This window comes from Ambystoma mexicanum, chromosome 2q (genome assembly GCF_040938575.1).
Source record: "Ambystoma mexicanum isolate Mex_15411 chromosome 2q, UKY_AmexF1_1, whole genome shotgun sequence".
Classification (NCBI taxonomy): Eukaryota; Metazoa; Chordata; class Amphibia; order Caudata; family Ambystomatidae; genus Ambystoma; species Ambystoma mexicanum.
This window is the reverse complement of record NC_090924.1, coordinates 1,275,944,341-1,275,966,662: the sequence shown is the minus strand read 5'-3', so window position 1 is coordinate 1,275,966,662 and position 22,322 is coordinate 1,275,944,341.

Below are 22,322 nucleotides of genomic sequence, written 5' to 3'. Positions count from 1 at the left end.
ATCACCCCGACCCTGGATGAGATAGTGACAGACCTCACCGGGTCCAAGATTTTCTCAAAGGTCGACCTGAATGCCAGTTATCACCAGCTGAAGCTACACCGGGACTCCCGGTACATAACGACATTTTTAACTCACATTGGCCTACGCAGGTACAAGTGCCTGAGCTTTGGAATCTCCTCAGCTGCCGAGGTCTTCCAGCAAACAATACAGGAGGTGATCCGAGACATACTGGGAGTTTTAAATGTCAGCGACGACATTCTAATTCATGCCAGCAACAAAGAGGAACACATGAGAAGGCTACATATGTTGCTCAGGAGGTTAGAGAGCGCAGGCCTGACAATACATAAAGAAAAATGTTAATTCCTGAATGACGAAATATCATTCTTTGGGTACACGTTTAATGGCACAGGCATCTCAGCGGACCCCCAAAAAGTGGCAGACATCCAAGCTGCCACACCCCCCACCACGCCAGCGGAAGTGCACAGTTTTTTAGGAATGGCTACCTAATGTGGGCGGTTCATCCCAAAATTTGGCCACGCTCTCGGAACCCCTTCGAGAAATTACAAAAGCCAGCACGAAGTGGGAGTATGGACCCGCCTGCCAAGAGGTGTTTGAGCACATTAAAGCATCACTATCAGCTGACACTACAATGGCCTACTACGACCCAGCACTTCCAACTGAACTGTACGTGGACAACAGCCCCGTGGGCCTAGGGGCCATTCTCATATAGGTGACAAAAACGGAAGAGCAAATGCCGATTGCCTATGCCTCCAGGGCATTGACACCAACAGAGCAGCAATACTCCCACATTGAAAAACAGGCGATAGCCGTACTGTGGGGTAGCCACCACTTCCATCTGTATCTGTACGGCCGGAAATTCAAAACCTACACAGATCACAAACCACTGCTCTCCATCTTCACGGGCACCTCTTCTCACCATCCCTGCTCGGATCGCCAAGTGGTTGTTGCACCTCCAACAATATGTGCCTCCGGAGATGCAGAGTTTCTCAGCCAGGTAGAGTTGTGGTCGATTATTTCAGTCCCTCCTCCTCGTTTTCAGTCAGCACTGCCTGATCATTGATTCTGCCTCCTGCACATCACTTTCCCCATGACAACATGCAATATTTCCTTCTGTGGCACATTAGAGGTTCATTGTGTTATGCAATATTTCCTTCTGTCAACTCCCATGCTCGGCCTATTACCTACAGTGCTTCCAACCATACTGCACTCACTCAGCCGCTCATAAGTGAAACCAGTCTGTCACATAGCCTACGTTCATTCTAGGACAGATGTTTTCCTAAAAGACCTATGCACTTACTAACATTCGTTCTGAGGCCAGGCTTTATCCTAAAATCCCGATTCAAGAAAACATGACATTTTTATTATTGTGTTATCTATTGAGCGATTGAGCGCAACTTTGAGAAGCAACGGAACGCTTTACAGAGGTATATAGCAATACATATAGATAATGGAGCACTTTTCAGAGGTACCAACAGAACAAACATACAGCAGGGGTAGGATACAGAGAAGCACAGAGGAGCGCTACAGCTATACTGGGTTGCCGGATGGAGAGGGGCGGGCGGCATATAGCGAGTCAGGTGGTGCGAGGGGCAAGGTGATGGCATAGGTTTTGAAGAGGAGAGATTCCTGGAAGAGGTGGGTCTTGAGATCTTTTCTGAATTGTAGGAGCATGGGTGTGAGTCTGATGCTGATGGGGAGGAGGTTCCATAGTATTGGGGCTTAGGCAGAAAAGGCTTGTTTTCTGGTTATTTCCTTTTTGCAGTGGTGGATTTCAAGTCTGCACATGTCCTGGTTTCTGGTGGTGCGCTGTCCGCCGGAGATGATGAGTTTCTCAGCGAGGTAGCTGGGTGACTTCAGGGCGACTGCCTTCTAGATGATAACATCATCTGAGTTACACTTGCTGTAGGTATTCTGGCAGTGCCGGGTGGATAGGCTAAGCACAACACACTCACCTTGGGAAAAGGGCAATGCAGTGGTAACCCAGTTGGGCAGGCTCGGCCCTTCATGCTCTCAAGGTTAATAAATTGAGTCTCACAAGTGGGTAATAATAGTGACACCAATTGTTCTGTTCTGTTATTAGGCTTCATACCACACACCACTGTCATTTGTGTGGTTGCCAGGCTCTCTGGTGAATCTTAAAGAGAGGGTGGTAGGTTAGGTTAGTAGAGAGAGAATGAAAATGCAAGATAGCTTTTCTGTAGTGTTGATACAGGCACATCTGTGCATGTGGATCTGTTTCTGAGTGTACTGTGGCATAAGAATAGAGGCATTTGTGTTCAGAGGGGAACCTTGCATGCCTGTGGTGCTTGGATGCATTTGAAGAGATTGTGCTATGTAAGATGATTGTAGAGGTTTCTGTTGTTTGATCTTTGGTGGGAAGGTTATTCAATTGTTGCATGCAAGTGTTTGAGTTGGTAAATGTATAGTGTGCTTGAGCATAGAGGTTGAGAAGGTAGTGTGGGGAGGTTAGTGCAGGGCCTAATGGGAAAATTGGGGCATCCATCGGATGCATTAATGATATTGTCTCAGTAGTGGTGGACTTCGAGTGAGAAACTTGGGTAAGTGGGGTTCCCTGGGGCACCCTAGAGTGACCTTGCATCTCATCCAGTGCAGAGCACAAAGCGACTGGTCTTTTTTCCAGAGTGGGTAACACAGGGAGGAGTTGAAAACCTATAGAGCATGCAACAGTGAGTAGCAAGTTAACATTGGGCGAGACTAGATCCTAAGTGGGGTTCAGAGTAGAGATTCCTGAGAGGGCAGTGCCCCGGTGGGGGCCCTAGGAACAGCTCAGCCTGCTAAGAGGTCAAGGTGTGACATCTAAGAGCTAGTCATGTGAATTACAATGGGCATCAGAGAACAAAACACAGATGGACACTAATTGCATTTGGCGCCAGGGGGCAAAATTACAGTGGGACACCAGGGGGCGAAATAACAGAGGGACACATGAAAGCAAATCCCAGCAGGTAGAATCACATTGGGTCACCTGGAAGCAGTGTAGAATAAAGTAGAAGTAGAATGCTCATCTGGTTATAGTGCTTTAAAGGTGATCTACATGGCATGCAATATACAATCAAATATGTTGCTTTTGAACTCTGTGAGAAGATTCCTTAGTTTAAATATGTGGAACAGTTCCTTAGGGAAATTGGACAGGAATCCCAAAGGTAGTAACAAAGAGTATTATTACAATGGTCAAAGAGTCTTTTCTCTCTGTTAAGGAATATACCCAAATGACCAGGTCGAATAAACTCTTCTTTGTACATCTGTAATATCCCATGATGATTGAAACAGGCAGTGAACATTTCGTCCCATGCAGACTTAAGAGTTAAGATGATGCTCGTTGGTGATATCGGAGCCACTTCAGCATTTGTTCTTGTTTTGCCTGTGCTCTATTATATTTAGGAATAACTAGACTGTAAACGTGCTTTAAAAAGTCTGGCATTACGAATTGTGGAGCTTGGCTACAATACTAAAAATGCAAAAACTTCCTGCCATTAAGGTGGCCTCCATAGTTTCTAGTAGCAAGAATATTCTGCATAAGGGTGTGAAGAATGTTCCTACATAGAAAACATTTTGCCTTCTCTGGCATATGTTGCATAACCCTCCCAAGCCACAACGCCTGGTCAGAAATTCTGTGGGCGAGCATTTTACCACCCATCTCATCTCATTTCGAGAGAAAAGGATCTTTTTAATCCACAGTATTCCACTGAAAGATTATTATACCTCTATATATCTGCACATGTATTGGTGATTTACAGAGTCTTGTATTTGGATATCAAATTTTGTTCCAGTCTTATGAAATATTGCTTTTGATCAACTAATCGAAATTATGGCCCAGCTGGTTGACATCTAGGTCTCTTTTTCGATGTCACATGTTGGTTTTGGGTGTTAAGGTTCATGTTTTGATGAACTCTAGATGTGTTTTATGGACGTTTTCCGAATAAACACTGATTGACAGGCCACCATAGTGCTGGAATACAAAAAGGCTCAAACTCAAGCTAACCAGAGGACAGAGCGTGGCTCATCAAAAGGGATTTTGAACACAGTATTTGACAAGTTTACCCATTACTTTTCATACTTTTCCCCGCTGGATCTGCTAAACCGTGCCAGTGGGTGGCCGAGATTGCTCAGTCGAGTTGGGCCATTCGGACCACCTAACCGTTGCTCTTTTGCAATGCACAGATTCTTGGGATTACCCCTCTGTCACTATCAAACATCTTGATCTAATATCTGTGAATTTGGTGACCAGGTGGCACCTAGTGCTAAGCATCTAGTCTTAATACTCAAAATACAGGAGGACAATGTTATTACTTAGACAGCAAGACATTGGTCCTCATTATGAGGTTGCTGTTGAGGGGCCAGTACTACCGGCGGCTTACCGTTTTTGCCACCCAATATCCCAGTAATACCGGGATATTACGGGCAGCGGCAGAACTGTAAGTTGCTGTTCCCATGGATGGTAACACTGATTGACCGGCACTGTTAGGAACAGTGCCGGTGCTTCAGTGATTTATCTGCTGGTAGGGGCCTGAACTACTGGCAGACTCAGAGTGAGCTGGTCGGGAAAAAAGGACCTTATTTCCAGACCGGCTCACTGATAATGAGGGCCATTATTCTTATTTCTAGAAATATGGCCCCAGCGCTTGCTTAAAAATCTAAGGTTAAAGGGCAATAAGAATTCGGACAATAGCCAATGTCATTCAGCGGCACTGGCTAGTAGAGTGGACATGTGGAGCGAAAGATGTACCTGGGCATCCATTGCCCATGCACAAGAGCATCAATGAGAGACAAAGTAAAGCAGCAAAAAGTAGGTGGGATCTATATTCTGTGCTGCTTTTAATGTATTCCTTAATTTTGTAGGGGCGCATGTTCAGAGATGTGGCACTTACAGGAGTCAGCCCAGTAGAGCGCTGTGCTTTATATGTTGCGGTCATAGAAACCCTTGCTCGGCTCCACGCATTGAATGTGAATGAATTGGATCTGCAAGGATTTGGCGGCGGCAGTGGATTTTGCAAGAGAGAGGTAATGCTTAACTACAATGTGCCCAGAGAGGGGTAACGCCATGCGCAAGAGCGCCTAAATATGTACAAGTGTGTAATATTGATGATTGATCACGAGCCCGAAATTTATGGAATATTTAAACAAAGTATATCATTTTCTTGTCTGAGAGAAAATCCACTGCGAGCCATACCTGTAATTGCCACCTGGAATAGTACACTGTGGCTGTGTAAGCCAACCAACTAGGTTGGAATTCAGGCAATAACTACTGTTATTTACTCCCAAAACTAAGAAGGATGATGCAATGACATTCTCATAATTCAATCTGGCGGGCCCAAGAACCATGAACGTACTTGGCTATTTTTCTGAGCATCCATTGATTGCCTTACATTTCCCATAATACACTGCAATAAATGAACAGTTGTCACAGTGGGGAACAAAAGCACAATTAACACACAGGAAATGAGGCTCAGCACTTTATTTTGTATCAGGGGGGGATTGGATCAGTGCATATGGGGAAGAGGGGTAAAATGAAACACAAGAGGAGTAATCTTGTCTGGGGGTCTCCAGATGGAGGGTAACAGAACACGTGCAAAAGTCTACACTATGAGGATCTAGTGTCCCAGCCCAAGTCGGATTTCCTAACTTAAAAACACACAGTTCCCGGAATGTTACACCATGTTAGCTTTCTTCAAGCCATTCACAGTGTCAGGGTGTTCAGAGATCCCCAGCACACTTGTTTGGATTTTATTATGTTGCTTCTTTGTTCAAATGTTCTGTGGGGGAGCTCCTTGGCTGTACACATCACACACGCCTACTTGCAAGTGTGATTTCCTATTACTATTAAAGTATGGTTACCGATTCTCTCTACTTTTCAGGTTCCTACAAAACATGACTTTGTTCCTATCAGCTTCCCTGGCCCGTGCCATGATCTTGGTAGAAACCATCAGCAGGCTCTGGAAACATGTGTCAAGGTCTGAGCTGCTCTGCACGGTAATCTATCCTCATTATCTTTTATTATCACGCTTCCTCTGCTTATCGGAACGGTATTAGGTCTATTGGCGGCGTACCATAGTGTGCAAGTCAAAAAGACAGAATTTAAAACATTGCACCCGAACCTCCTCCACTGCCGCACAAACACCCCCAAGACTTGGTTGAGACTCTCCCAGGGGACATGCACCCAAGAACAAGTCAATGGGCTGTGTTCATGCTGGTAGAGAGTTTCCCAGACCCCCCCTCTGTTTTGCATACCAAGTAACTTTGGGTGTCACCCTAAGTTACCAGGGGAATCCAGACGTGTACCCCTCGCTTACTGCTCTTAGAGAGGTACAACTTCACCCCACTCATGATGCCCAACAAGGCTGAAACACGTGTATGGGGTTGCTGTGGCACTCCTGCTCAGAGGAGAATTGCCTAGCATTTCGGTGCTCGACTGCCCCTGGGCAGGACAAAGACTGATTTGCGGGAAATGTCTTCTCTCTGAAAAGAACAGTGAGCTAAAGACTTGGCTGAGACTCTCCCAGGGGCCATCCACCCAAGAACAAGTCAATGGGCTGTGTTCGTGCTGGTAGAGTGTTTCCCAGACCCCTCTGTGTTTTGCATACCAAGTAACTTTGGGTCTCATCCTAAGTTGCCAGGGGAATCCAGACGTGGACCCCTTGCTCACTGCTCTTAGAGAGGTACAGCTTCACCTCACTGATGATGCCCAACAAGGCTGAAACATGTGTATGGGGTTGCTGTGGCACTCTTGTTCAGAGGAGAATTGCCTAGCATTTCGGTGCTGGACTGCCCCTGGGCAGGACAAATACTGATATGTGGGGACATTTCTTCTCTGTGAAAAGAACAGTGAGCTAAAGACTTGGTTGAGACTCTCCCAGGGGCCATCCACCCAAGAACAAGTCAATGGGCTGTGTTCATGCTGGTAGAGAGTTTCCCAGACCCCCCTCCATTTTGCATACCAAGTAACTTTGGGTCTCATCCTAAGTTACCAGGGGAATCCAGACGTCGACCCCTTGCTCACTGCTCTTAGAGAGGTACAACTTCACCTCACTGATGATGCCCAACAAGGCTGAAACACGTGTATGGGGTTGCTGTGGCACTCTTCTTCAGAGGAGAATTGCATAGCATTTCGGTGCTGGACTGCCCCTGGGCAGGACAAAGACTGATATGGGGGAAATGTCTTCTCTGTGAAATGACCAGTGAGCTAAAGACTTGGTTGAGACTCACCCAGGAGCCATCCACCCAAGAACAAGTCAATGGGCTCTGTTCGTGCTGGTAGAGAGTTTCCCAGACCCCCCTCTGTTTTTCATACCAAGTAACTTTGGGTCTCACCCTAAGTTACCAGGGGAATCCAGACGACGACCCCTTGATCACTGCTCTTAGAGAGGTACAGCTTCACATCACTGATGATGCCCAAAAAGGCTGAAACACGTGTATGGGGTTGCTGTGGCACTCTTGTTCAGAGGAGAATTGCCTAGCATTTCGGTGCTGGACTGCTCCTGGGCAGGACAAAGACTGACATGCGGGGAAATTTCTTCTCTGTGAAAAGAACAGTGAGCTAAAGACTTGGTTGAGGCTCTCCCAGGGGCCATCCACCCAAGAACAAGTCAATAGGCTGTGTTCATGCTGGTAGAGAGTTTCCCAGACCCCCCCTCTGTTTTGCATACCAAGTAACTTTGGGTCTCACCCTAAGTTACCAGGGGAATCCAGACGTGTACCCCTTGCTTACTGCTCTTAGAGAGGTACAACTTCACCTCACTTATGATGCCCAACAAGGCTGAAACACGTGTATGGAGTTGCTGTGGCACTCCTGCTCAGAGGAGAATTGCCTAGCATTTCGGTGCTCGACTGCCCCTGGGCAGGACAAAGACTGATTTGCGGGAAATGTCTTCTCTCTGAAAAGAACAGTGAGCTAAAGACTTGGCTGAGATTCTCCCAGGGGCCATCCACCCAAGAACAAGTCAATGGGCTGTGTTCGTGCTGGTAGAGTGTTTCCCAGACCTCTCGCTGTTTTGCATACCAAGTGACTTCGGGTCTCATCCTAAATTGCCAGGGAAATCCAGACGTGGACCGCTCGCTCACTGCTCTTAGAGAGGTCAGCTTTACCTCACTGATGATGCCCAACAAGGCTGAAACACGTGTATGGGGTTGCTGTGGCACTCTTGTTCAGAGGAGAATTGCCTAGCATTTTGGTGCTGGACTGCCCCTGGGCAGGACAAAGACTGATATGTGGGGAAATTTCTTCTCTGTGAAAAGAACAGTGAGCTAAAGACTTGGTTGAGACTCTCCCAGGGGCCATCCACCCAAGAACAAGTCAATGGGCTCTGTTCGTGCTGGTAGAGAGTTTCCCAGACCCCCTTCTGTTTTGCATACCAAGTAAATTTGAGTCTCATCCTAAGTTACCAGGGGTATCCAGACGTGGACCCCTTGCTCAATGCTCTTAGAGAGGTACAGCTTCACCTCACTGATGATGCCCAACAAGGCTGAAACATGTCTATGGGGTTGCTGTGGCACTCTTCTTCAGAGGAGAATTGCCTAGCATTTCGGTGCTGGACTGCCCCTGGGCAGGACAAAGACTGATATGGGGAAATTTCTTCTCTGTGAAAAGACCAGTGAGCTAAAGACTTGGTTGAGACTCTCCCAGGGGCCATCCACCCAAGAACAAGTCAATGGGCTCTGTTCGTGCTGGTAGAGAGTTTCCCAGACCCCCCTCTGTTTTGCATACCAAGTAACTTTGGGTCTCACCCTAAGTTACCAGGTGAATACATACGTCGACCCCTTGCTCACTGCTCTTAGAGAGGTACAGCTTCACCTCACTGATGATGCCCAACAAGGCTGAAACACGTGTATGGGGTTGCTGCGGCACTCTTGTTCAGAGGAGAATTGCTTAGCATTTCGGTGCTGGACTGCCCCTGGGCAGGACAAAGACTGATATGGGGGACATTTCTTCTCTGTGAAATGACCAGTGAGCTAAAGACTTGGTTGAGACTCTCCCAGGGGCCATCCACCCAAGAACAAGTCAACGGGCTCTGTTTGTGCTGGTAGAGAGTTTCCCAGACCCCCCTCTGTTTTGCATACCAAGTAACTTTGGGTCTCACCCTAAGTTACCAGGGGAATCCAGACGTCGACCCCTTGCTCACTGCTCTTAGAGAGGTACAGCTTCACCTCACTGATGATGCCCAACAAGGCTGAAACACGTGTATGGGGTTCCTGTGGCACTCTTCTTCAGAGAATTGCCTAGCATTTTGGTGCTGGACTGCTCCTGGGCAGGACAAAGACTCATATGCGGGGAAATTTCTTCTCTGTGAAAAGAACAGTGAGCTAAAGACTTGGTTGAGACTCTCCCAGGGGCCATCCACCCAAGAACAAGTCAATGGGCTGTGTTCATGCTGGTAGAGAGTTTCCCAGACCCCCCTCTGTTTTGCATTCCAAGTAACTTTGGGTCTCACCCTAAATTACCAGGGGAATCCAGATGTGGACCCCTTGCTCACTGCTCTTAGAGAGGTACAGCTTCACCTCACTGATGATGCCCAACAAGGCTGAAACACGTGTATGGGGTTGCTGTGGCACTCTTGTTCAGAGGAGAATTGCCTAGCATTTCGGTGCTGGACTGCCCCTGGGCAGGACAAAGACTGATATGCGGGGACATTTTTTTCTCTGTGAAAAGAACAGTGAGCTAAAGACTTGGTTGAGACTCTCCCAGGGGCCATCCACCCAAGAACAAGTCAATGGGCTGTGTTCGTGCTGGTAGAGTTTCCCAGACCCCCCTCTGTTTTGCACCTGGAATAGTACAGTGTGGCTGTGTAAGCCAATCAACTAGGTTGGAATGCAGGCAATAACTACTGTTATTTACTCCCAAAACTAAGAAGGATGATGCAATGACATTCTCATAATTCAATCTGGCGGGCCCAAGACCCATGAACGTACTTGGCTATTTTTCTGAGCATCCATTGATTGCCTTACATTTCCCATAATACACTGCAATAAATGAACAGTTGTCACAGTGGGGAACAAAAGAACAATTAACACGCAGGAAATGAGGCTCAGCACTTTATTTTGTATCGGGAGGGGATTGGATCAGTGCATATGGGGAAGAGGGGTAAAATGAAACACAAGAGGAGTAATCTTGTCTGGGGGTCTCCAGATGGAGAGTAACAGAACACGTGCAAGGGTCTACACTATGAGGAGCTAGTGTCCCAGCCCAAGTCGGATTTCCTAACTTAAAAACACACAGTTCCAGGAACGTTACCCCATGTTAGCTTTCTTCAAGCCATTCACAGTGTCAGGGTGTTCAGAGATCCTCAGTGTTAGGGAGAATTCTCATTCTATGGCTACTTTCCCTTACCTATAGAGTCCCCCAGCAGCTTTTCTGGATTTGAAGGGTTTGTTTCTTTTTACCTGCTAAGAGTGAGACTCTTTTTCCCACTCTTAGGCATTTTTGCTATCTGTGTTCTAGGCTATTTTTGTGTTTAATGCCTATGGGATCTTTCTCAACCCCATAGGAACCATATTTATTCACATGTGTTACACAGCACCCTCAGTGCAGTGACACAGGGGTGTCATGGCGACCCCCAAACATAGACTCCATACCCTAAGACTGACTACTGTCTCCCAGGGCATGTAAAATCCCCATTGACTTTACTAGTCAAATCCTATGAACTAAACCAGTACAACCCATCTTAGTATGGAGGTACTCGAAGGGGTTAACAGTTTTTGCCCCTATGTTCATTTTCGAGAGGGTACCGTACAGTCCCTCTCTCAAATGTTTCTGGCTGGTGGCAGTGGTTACTACCATAAATATTCGACCGCAAATATTTCCCTATGGGATTTTCTTATTGTTCGAAGCTACCACTTTTTCTGACAGCCTCTAACATACCACCGGTATATTTTAATATTAACTTTACTCCGGTAGGTTTTTATTGCCAGAACTTTAATATAACTTCTTTCTCGTGTCTTCCTCTAAACTCCTATCCCAGGTCGGGGATCCTTTGTTCGTCCTTTTGGTGGGCTTCTGCCGCGAAGCCCTCCTTTCGGTGCCACTGAGTCTGGGGTGGGTCCATTGTGTGGGAGGGGCAGTAGGACCCCTGGACAGGGTGGCTTCAGCAACCCATGTTGCACTCTATCCTGATAGGCTGGAGGGTCTCCCGCCAAGATGACCACTCCACTGTGTGAGTGACAGCTAGGCTGTATGAATGGGGTTCTTTTTGCATATAAGCAGGGTCCTTAGGACTGGAAGAGCAAGACGTCGCCACTGGAACTAAGAAGCCGATGAAGAGAGAAGCCAAAGACATCTGCAATGACTGGACCACCGATGAAGCCCGGCTGCAGCGTCTCACCACTTTTCTCCACACGACTAGAGAAGATCTTCACCTGCAAAAGCCTTTTTCCCTTGAACTGGTGTGCCACCCAGATTGCCAATCGCCTTCCCGGACCTGCCTTTGTCGAATCTCCCGTACCCTGTACTCGGAGGCCGTATAGCCAGGCACCAGTCCACCCGGACCGCGATTTAATGGAGTGTACCTTTTATTCGTAGGGCAGCACCGCGGCTGGTTTCATCCCTGGGTAGTGCAGTAACTCGAACCTTCCTCCACAACGAGAGCCTCTCTTCCTCTACTGGATCACTCGAACTGCAGGAACTACCAGGAACAACCGCCACCGCAGGAGCCACTTCTTCATTTTAAGGTACATTGTTCCGCCATGCCGCCCTTTCTTCGCGGTAGCACTAAAGGTGTTTTAAATCCTTTCCTTACCTGTTGGGTTGGCCGCTCCTCTCTCTTAACATTGTCTTTTGAACGTCTGCATCCACCTTTTCCACTTCATTAACCAAAGACTTGACTGCAGCTACAAGAACATTTTTGCTCCTGGTCCCTTGCCCTGTACCAACTGACTTTGGCACAGGCCTACTGACTCTGGTCACATTTGTTAGATCTGCCTTCTTTAGAATGATTCTCAGCTAGAACTGTGTGGTGCACTTATTTCTTTTAACTATCCTTTTCTTCCCATTTTTAAACCTTGTGAAATGCTGTTTTACTTAGTTTTCATTTAAGTATTCCTTATACTGATGCACTGCCTTGCTTAAACTGGTTCACAAAAAAAGTGTTGCTAGGGTGTGTAAGAACCTATTTCTATATAACTTGTGCTTTCTTCCCCTTGTGAGGAATTGTTAGAGGATCCCTTCTGTGTAAGTGTCACTGTGCCGTTTTGCTCAGTTTTCACTCTGGTTCACTTGGTCTACCATTTAACTTGGGAGTGTGTATATTTTTCCTTTGACTTAATTTAACTTGCTTGATGACTGTGATACATGTGTTTTATTAGAAGTGTATAAAATAAATATATATATACATTTTAAATACAAAGCTTTGGTCAGTGTTCCCTTGTTCCATAGTCTAGTGGGCCTATTGTGTAAACCCTGAATACTGCTCATCTCCCTCTTGAGATAGGTCTGACTGCTCAGCCACAGCTACCAACTAAATCTTTGTGGTACAGACTGATACCAAAGGGGATTTATTGCTCTCACCTGTAGTCCTAATCTTGTGTAGTGCTCCCTATGGGAACTGCACAGGATTCTAGCTAACAATCAACACACTTGTTTGGATTTTTTTATGTTGCTTCTTTGTTCAAATCTTCTCTTCGGGAGCTCTTTGGTTGTACACATCACACACGCCTACTAGCAAGTGTGATTCCCTATTACTATTAAAGTATGGTTACCGATTCTCTCTACTTTTCAGGTTCCTACAAAACATGACTTTGTTCCTATCAGCTTCCCTGGCCCGTGCCATGATCTTGGTAGAAGCCATCAGCAGGCTCTGGAAACATGGGTCAAGGTCTGAGCTGCTCTGCACGGTAATCTATCCTCATTATCTATTATTATCACACTTCCTATGCTTATCGGAACGGTATTAGGTCTATTGGCGGCGTACCGTAGTGCGCAGGTCAAAAAGACAGAATTTAAAACATTGCCCCCAAACCTCCTCCGCTGCCGCCCAAACCCCCCACACCTAGGCCCAAATCCACCCATTGAAGTCCGCACTGAATTGGCCAATACAAATCTGTCTTTTTTGGGTGCGGCCTTCAGCGGGAGGTTTTGTGATATAGAACCTCTTGGAACTGGGTCCACAGATGAAGAGCAGGCCTCGAGGGTCAAGTGCAGAAACTAAATTTATCCAGTGTGAAAAGAGCACTTAGGGAAGTTGTGGGGAGAAGCGAGTTGCCAGGTGGAGGTGAGGTAAGGATAGACGTGCATGAAGAGTAGATGAAAGTTTAAAATGGGTGAAAAGATACTGATTGGTGCTTCACTTGACAGCACTATCAATCTGCAACTGCCCTTATAGTCATCTTCACTACCAGAATATTGGGTGCCCTTCCTGGTTTGAAATCACCCTATAATGTAATGACTTTGTGATTGAGGACCACCTCTACTGCTTTTACATGGATCACTGCAAAGAATAATCAACTAGTACCATTGAATAGCCCATGTAATACATTACGAGGGCTCTGAAAATCTAGTGCGAGCTTTCACCAGGGACTGTCGGGTAAGGCAACCAGCTCCACAGAAGCTGTGAATGTCTTCAAGCTTTCAGACCTCTCTAAACAAATAGGACCAAGTCCCACAACACTGGCCACACCAAGATTAACCGCTGCCGACCAGAAATTGTCAATTATGATACGCTTGGTGGGAGAGATGACAAGAGGACCCTAATATAATGTCTCGATCAACAATTTCCTTAAAACCTGGCAATACTAACAAACTTGTGTCTCCTTTTTAAAACCCTACCCACAATTCACAAGTCATTGGCCATATGGTCATACGCTCTACACTACTACTCTAGACTTTAAAAAAAAGGCCAACTGTGCTTCCCATATGTGTTGGTTTCTTCAATAATCCACTCAATGGTGCGTCTGCAAAACTTCCTTGGTGATGTGGCCATTGATCCAAAAAGCATCTTACAAACACACAGCTACAATAGGTGGTCTTTAGAGGCAGTCTGCAGCATTGTGGCCTCTCCTAGATTTGAAATGCATTTCATAAGGAAATTTGTGTGACCTTTACTTAAACTCTCCTTGGTCTACCTGCAATGAGTATCTGAGCAAGGATTTTTGATTTGTGCACAAAATACATTTCACACCCCTTAAATATTGGCAGCAGTGCTGTGTGGTGAGCGGTGCTGCTGCCAACGTGTATTGGTCAAAACACAATAATTTCACAATGAACTCAAAAAATTAGAGGGAAAAGCAACAGTGACTTCTTTCTTCAAAACTACTTGGGACACCACACCTTTGTTATTGAAGCACACGTGGTTGACACACTCAAGAGGTTCTCCTTAAGCTGCAGTGAATTGCAGTCAATTCAAATCCGAACCCTTCCCTTTAACATTTTGTCATCATTTCAACAAAACAAACAATGCCTTGTATGTTGGTGGGAGCAGATACAATTCGTGCCGTAATAAGATCCAATGTTGGCATGCCACCTATGTATATGTATGTATGTATGTATGTAGTGTATGGCCCATCTATTCTACACTGTTAAAAAAGACTGTTTGTATTTTGTAGCTTTCAGAGTTGCCCATGCTTCTGAAACACAATCAACACATGCTTTTGCAATCCAAACATACTTGTCAACATTTACTGTAAAAATCAGGGTGTTAAAAATAAATGTTCTGAAACTGGAGTCTTTTTAAACACTGGGAAGCTGCAGAGGCTAAGGTGAGTGGTTCTCCTTTATGTTAGTAGCTAGATATAGGCAGTTAAAGGTTTAGATTCTTGAAATAGAATGTCGGTCTAGTAGAGAAATAGTGTCTCCACCAACAAACCCATCATTGCCTTAATGCTGACCCAATTGATGACTACCTCTAACAATATTGTTGAAGATGTGTGCAATGTTCTCTCACTTAAGGGTCTGAAGTTTTTGGGAAATCCGCTTAGAAGATACATTCCTTTTATTGACCCTTTCAACTATCATTTATGGAAAGAGTGCTTTTAAGTTCCCACCTGTTTGGAAGGAGAGTTGCCAACCTTGTATTTCCTAATAAGAGTGCCCTTCTTCATTTCCATACAATGAGTGAACCCCTTCACCATACCCAATTTTGGTCACCTTACGGAAACTGTTCAGACTTTCTTAGACCTTGTTGGCATGCAGGTACAACGTCCAAAACATGAAAAGAGGTACAGGCTATGTGAATTCTATTAGCAGGGAGAGCTGGTCCTTTTAGTATCAGGATTGATGACATTTGTTTAGCATTTTTGTCTACGTGTGAATTGACACATTTTTATAGCGCGTTATCCGCAGCAAAAGGTTCAGGCGATTATATTCAGAGCTTAGGCCCATGTCACTTTAAGGTTTTCTTACCCTGCATCATTGAGTTAGGTTGTGCTTTGTTGGCATTTAACAGAGATAGAATGTGTTGTTTATGTTGTTGGGAAAGCTTTTGTTGGTTATCGAGGGTGTGGCTGAAGTCCAAGCGGTGCAAGCATTAAGTATGAAAGTCATTGATCTTTATTAGCATGAGTGCCACCTGCCACATTAAGCAGAGTCCTGCCATATTGAACTAGGCCCTGTTGGAGTATGTAGCTCTTTGCCATTCAGGGTACTAGGCTGCATTTCTGAGCTTCGGTCCTGTTCATTTAATTAGATTTTATTGCTGCTTCCCGCCATGAGCGCCCAGATTGCCAAGGCCCTTGAAGGAATGGTGAAGTTCCACACAAAGATTGGTTATTGTTGCAAGACCTATCTGTTCCCAGATGCTTCAGGCAGGAGATAGGTAACACTATGTTTCCAACATTAGATAAATGTAATGGTAGTGAAGGACACTTTTCGGTGTGAACAAGGCTTAGAGGCAAGACCTTGTCAGGGTATTGAAAGAGGTTGTGGTAGGACCACTGGAATTGCAGCTGATAGGCTAAATAGAGCAGATAAATCAGAGAAATTAGTCTTCATGAGCAGTATCTCGATTGCAGTTTTATGAAGCCACCTGGTTCCCACGAGAGCTATGGAAGGATGTGTCCTAGGAAAGCAACATGTTTCAAGACAGGAGTTGTATGAGGTGTTGCCAAATGTACTACTGCAAGGTCTGAGAATAGCTGAGGTGGGCCAAGTTGTCTGGTCTCATGAGAAAATAGTATTGTGTCCATACTGTTGGCACAGGGTACTGACTTCACTGTTCACACTCACTTCAGGATTGGGTCGTCTCAGGGGCATGCACATCATGAAGTTGGGCTGGCCAATTGGAAAAGGACATTGTAGCAACAGTAATGTCAATAATGTTGTCCAATCAAAACTGAGTATTTTTTGCTTACTACACAATTAGGACATCCATAGGGTGCAGCATTTAAATGATCTTGGTTAGATCACTGACCAATGGGTCTGGGTTGTATAGGTTGTGTTTTTCTGCATAGGGGTCAGCCAATGGGGAGTGTGAGATTAACATGCACTTGATATTTGTAACGAAAGTTGTTTTGTGGTTTTCCTCTATAAAAACGGTAAGATATATGGGCGTGTCGAGAGAATTTTCAGTTTTTTCAGTTCTACAGAGATGACTGATGTAATACACCTGTTTTTCTTTTAAAACATGCACTCTTTCATTGATTCCTTGCATTGCTTTTTCTTATTGGTTTTTGGACCTACTGTACATTTTTGGTGACCCCAGCATGATTTCCAGGATCCCTGAGAGGCTGGGGGCTCCTCCACCGCACACAGTGTGTTGCAACCTTGTCCAGGTCCACATACGTCTGGACTGGAAGGGGGCTGGGTCTCCAAGTAGAAAGGGAAGGGAACCTAGCAACCAGGAATTGGTAAACAACCCCCTTGTTAGGGAGAATTCTCAAGAATTTTCTAATTTCCCTTACCCTTTGTGACCCCCAGCAACTATGCTGGATTTCTAGGATTTAAATTTCTATTGTTGATAGAGTGTGAGCCGTTTTTCCCACTCTTTCATGTATTTTGATGTGTGTTTTACTTTTGTGCTCTTTGGATATGGCGTTTTAGACAACTCAATAGGCATCATCTTTTTCTTGTGTGTCACACAGCACCTTCAGTGCAGTGGCACAGGGATGTCTTTCAGACTTCCCAAGGTTTAAATACCTTCTCTGGGACTGACTACCATCTCCCAGGGCATGTAAAGATAAATTGACTTTGCTAGTCTTTTTAAAATCATAGACCCAACACACACTATCTTCTTATAGAAGGCTGGATGGGTTGCCTAGCATCCCCTATGTCTAAACATGCATGTAACAGTCAAATGTTACCCTTTCCTCTTGAAATGGCTGGTGACAGTGGTTTTAGAACAAACTACCAGGATTTTTCCTGACCGCGAATACCGGTAGCTAAAAATCGGGTCAGCCATGTTTTTCAATATGGCGCCCAAGACATATCTGTAAAAACAGACTCCGGTCATATTTTTTTGCTGTTTCTTTTAGGAAAGGTCCTTCTTGTGTTTAACTCTGCGCATAAACCAGGTTTGGTCCCTTTGTGCGATGGCCTTTGGCGGGCTTCAGTGCTGAAGCCCTCCTCTGGCGCCTGAATGTCTGGGGTAGACAGGATGTGAGGGAGGTACCCAAAACTCTCTGTGCTTGGTCTCCTGGGAGACCTGAATGCACTCTGGCGTGATTGGCTGGCTGACTGTCTGGCAAGGGCAGCCACCCTACTGGGTGAGTGACAGCTAGGCTGGATGAATAGGAGAAAACTGTGTAAAAGCAGGTCTGTGGGACTTGGAAGGCAGAGTCGACCACTTGAACGAAAGGACCGAAGACGAGCTGAAGGAAGACGGCTGCTGCAACTACTGAACCGTTGGTTTGCCCTGTGAAGCCCTGCTGCAGGTCTGAATTGCCTGAAACACCCTCGACAGAGAAGGCCCTTCAATGAAAACTTCTTCCCTTGAGCTGGTGGGAACAACCAACTCGCAAGCCACTGAATTAAATTGCCTCTCGTAGTGAACTGAAACTATTTGCCCTGCCTCTGAAAGTAATTGTTACAAGTCTCTCCCCTTCTCACCTGTTTCTGTTGTGTACTTGCGACCTTCTGGGATTTCTTCTCCTTTACGGTCCGGGATTTGTATAGTCCCGAACGCCGGTCTTCGGCGTCCATCGTGAGAGTAGCGGTTCAGTTTCCAGGCGCGTTCTACAAGTCCAGGGTAATTCCAGGAAGTAATTAAGGTACGCTCGGAGGCACGGAAGACCGTGAATCGAGCACGGAAGGTTTTCCACGAGATTGGGGAGGAAAGGGAACAGGAGGGAATTCAAGGGACTGGGAACAAGGAATCAAGCGAGAGCCCCGATCGAACTCCGGCTAAGCAGGTCCGACTACAGGTAGCGGTAGCGTTGAGACGCGCAGAGCCGCGGGGTCGTGTCCCTTTTGTAGAACGCATAGTCCGATCCGGAGTATTCTGTTCCGGGCGGCCATGTTGGAAGGATAACTGCATGCAATCCCCTGCGAGTCAGGGACCAGGGGGTCCAGAAAGGACGTAGACGACGGTTCATGACAGTATGCCTCCTCTGGAAACCAGCTCCTCCGGGTTTGCCCGGATGGATCAGATGAAATCGTCAAACCAATCTGGGAGCATTCATGTTTGACACGGGTTCCCAGGTACGCTCACTGGAGGGGTACCCTTTCCACTCAACCCGATATTGTAGTTGACCCCGTCGATATCTTGAGTCACAAATCCTGGAAACCTTGTATTCCAGTTGATCATTTACAATAACAGGGGTAGATCTGAATGTATGGTTTTAACAGAGAAGTGTGAAAGACTAGATGGATTCTTTTCCAAGATTCAGGTAACCGAAGTCGAAAGGCCACTGGGTTGATGATTTCTTGTATGGAAAAGGGACCGTAGTATGTGGGAGCCAGTTTATTGGGGCGCAGGTGTCGAGGAAGGAGCTTCGAGGATAACCAAACCTTATCCCCTACTGAATAGGAAGGTCCAGGTCTTCTTTTAGAGTCAGCATAACGTTTGACATCTTCTCGGGCCTGTTCTAGGTATTCCTTAACCTCCTCATGTACTGTCATGAGGTTTTCAATCCAGGGGTCTACTGCAGGTACTGGAGTAGGATGTGGGAGTACGGAGGGTAGGAATGATGGATGGAATCCTTGGCTACAGAAGAAGGGAATGGTCTTGATAGCTGAATGATCTGAATTGTTATAGGCAAATTCAGCCATAGGTATTAGGAGTGACCAATTGTCCTGAACTTTGGTGGCAAAACATCGTAGATATTGTTCGAGAGTCTGGTTCACATGCTCCGTGGCTCTATTGGTTTGTGGATGGTAGCCAGAGGATAGGGCACGTTGGATTCCCAGAACACGACATACTTGCTTCCAAAACTGAGATATGTACTAAGGTCCTCGGTCTGAAATGATCTTGGAAGGCAACCCATGAAGTCGGAATATGTGTTCCAGGAAAATTCCGGCAAGGTCTGATGAGGAAGGTAGTTTGGATAAGGGTGTAAAATGAGCCTTATGAGTAAACAAATCAATAGTGACCATGATTGTTGTGCAGCCTCTAGAGGGTGGTAATTCCACGATAAAATCAGTGGCGATGACTTCCCAGGATCTTGTTGGTATTGCTGGTTGGAGTAGGAGTCCGGCTGGCTTCTTATTATCGTGTTTGTTCTGATTGCAAACTGCGCATGTTTGGACATGGATCCTAATATCATCCTTCATCTTGGGCCACCAAAACTGTCTTTGTACTAGATGGAGAGTGTTGGTTATCCCACGATGTCCCGAATGTAAGGTATCATGACATAGACTTGTGATCCTTTGTCTCTATCCAGGAGTGGGAATGACTAGGCGATTATCTTTGAAAAGATACCCGTACTTAGCTGTGAGATTCCATCTGTTATTTCTCTTGTGCTCCTTCCAGAGGTCCGAAAGTCGAGTTTGGCCTTGGATATTCTCCAGGAGGATGAGTGCTTGGGCAACAAAGATTGTGTGAGGAAACATCTTTGGAAAGGTCCGATCCTCAGAGTTTTCATAGTCAGGACGTCTGGAAAGGGCATCAGCAATTATGTTTTGTGATCCAGGGACATGATGGATGTGGAACTGGTACTGGGCAAAGAAGAAGGCCCAACGGGCTAGAACTTGAAGATTTCGATGGTCCATACGGACCTGGACTGGATGCCTAACTCCCAGGAGTAGGTGTCGCCATTCTGTGAAGGCTTGGCGGATGGCTAGCAGTTCCTTTTCCAAGACGGAATAATGAGTCTCACTGGACGTCAGGGTTCGTGAAAGGTAAGCAATGGGGTGCTCCAATTTGTCCTTAAATTCCTGTATTAGTACTGCTCCTATGGCGTAATTGGATGCATCCGTCTCCACTAGGAATGGTCGGTTAATACCGGGTTGAGCCAGGATGGGGGCTTGAGTAAACTCTGTCTTTAATCGTTGGAATGCCTTGTCTTGATCTGTAGACCAGAGAAATGGAGCATCTTTCTTCAAGAGAGCAATGATCGGTTGAACAATTTCAGAGAAGGACGGTATGAACTTTCGGTAAAAATTGGCAAGTCCCAGGAAAGATTGAATCTGATTCACGAATGTGGGAGCCGGCCAAGATAGTATGGCTTTTACCTTTGAAGGATCCATTCCAATTCCTTCTGGACTAAGGACAAATCCTAGGTAATGAACAGAAGTGACGTGAAACAGGCATTTCTCGGGTTTAGCTAGGAGTTTGTGTTCACGTAATAGTTGTAAGACTGCCTTAACATGCTCTTCATGCCTTAGAAGGTCCTTGGAGTAGATCAAGATGTCATCCAGGTAGACGATAACGAAGAGGAACAGCATGTCTGAGAACACCCTATCCATAAAACGTTGAAAAACTGCTGGGGCATTAGCAAGTCCAAAGGGCATGACCAGATATTCAAAATGGCCGAAGGGAGTTCTAAAGGCTGTTTTCCATTTGTCACCTTCCTTTATACGAATGAGATGGTAAGCACCCCTTAGGTCTAATTTTGTGAAGATTACTGCACCTCTGACTGCTTCCAGGATATCCGAGATGAGGGGTAGAGGATAACGGTCCTTGAGAGTGAACTGATTTAGACCACGGTAGTCCAGACATGGTCTGAGTTCTTTGGTATCTTTCTTTGGAACGAAGAACAATGAAGCACCCGCTGGAGATTTGGACGGGCGTATGGTGCCATTTTCCAGGTTAGTATCCAGGTATTCTCTGAGAGCCTTCTTTTCAGGTTCAGATAATATAAACATTCTGCCGAAAGGAATCACAGCTGTGAATTCGGTATCGATGGCACAATCCTCTGGCCTGTGAGGAGGGAGAGCTTGGACTATCGCGGTCGAAAAAACATCAGAAAAGACTTGGTAGGCCCTGGGAATCTGGATGATGTTAGAAACGGTGACTGGACTTTGTTGGTTCTCTTGAAAGTCTCTCGAAGGCTTTGGTAAGGTATCCAGGGATAGGCAGTGAGCCATACAAAATTCAGATCCAAGAAACAGTGAGCCGGCTGCCCAGTTGATGTAAGGATTGTGCCTCTGCAGCAAGGGCATCCCAAGAGCCATCGGATAATGGGCTGATTTAATGAGGTTAAATTTGGTTCTCTCTTGATGGTGATTAATAGAAAGTAGAATCTCTTTAGTCTGAAGGGTAATGGGTCCTGAGGAAAGAGGCCTTCCATGAATTGTCTTTACTGGTTGCATTGTAACTCGGCTTTCATGTGGAATGTTATGAGCAGTGACCCAATCTTGATCTAGAAATACGCCCATAGCTCCGCAGTCAACTAATGCCAGGATGGGGTAGGATTCTGTCTTGAAAGGCGATAGTAGGGCCTGCAGAACCACAAGGTTATTTTGTCCAGGAGAGTTCAAGGATGGAATTGATGTGGAGCAAACATCTCTCTCCCGACACTGTGCTCCATCTAGGATCGGAGCTGGCGTTTCCCGAACGCCGTGGAGGAGCAATGGGACATTCTCTCATAAGATGTTTATCGGAGGCGCAATGCATGCATAGACCAGTATGGATTCGTCGCATCCTTTCCTGAGGGGTAATGGGTCCACGAAAGGCTCCTAGTTGCATAGGTTCTGGGTCCGGGGTAGAAGGAACAGGGGCATGTTCCGTGATGGTCTTTTGGAGACTTGCCTTAGACTTCATCTTCTCTGCTCTTCTTTCTTGGATTCGGAAATCTATCTGTAAGGATAGATCCATAAGAGCCTGGAAGGAGCTTGGGCGGGCCACCCTAGCAAGCTCATCTTTTATTTCTTCATTCAGCCCCCTTCGGAAGAGTGTAAAACTAGCTTCTGGAGACCAGTCTGCTTCTTTCACAAGTTGTTTGAAACAAGTAACATAGGTGAGCATATCCTGGGACCCTTGTTGAAACTC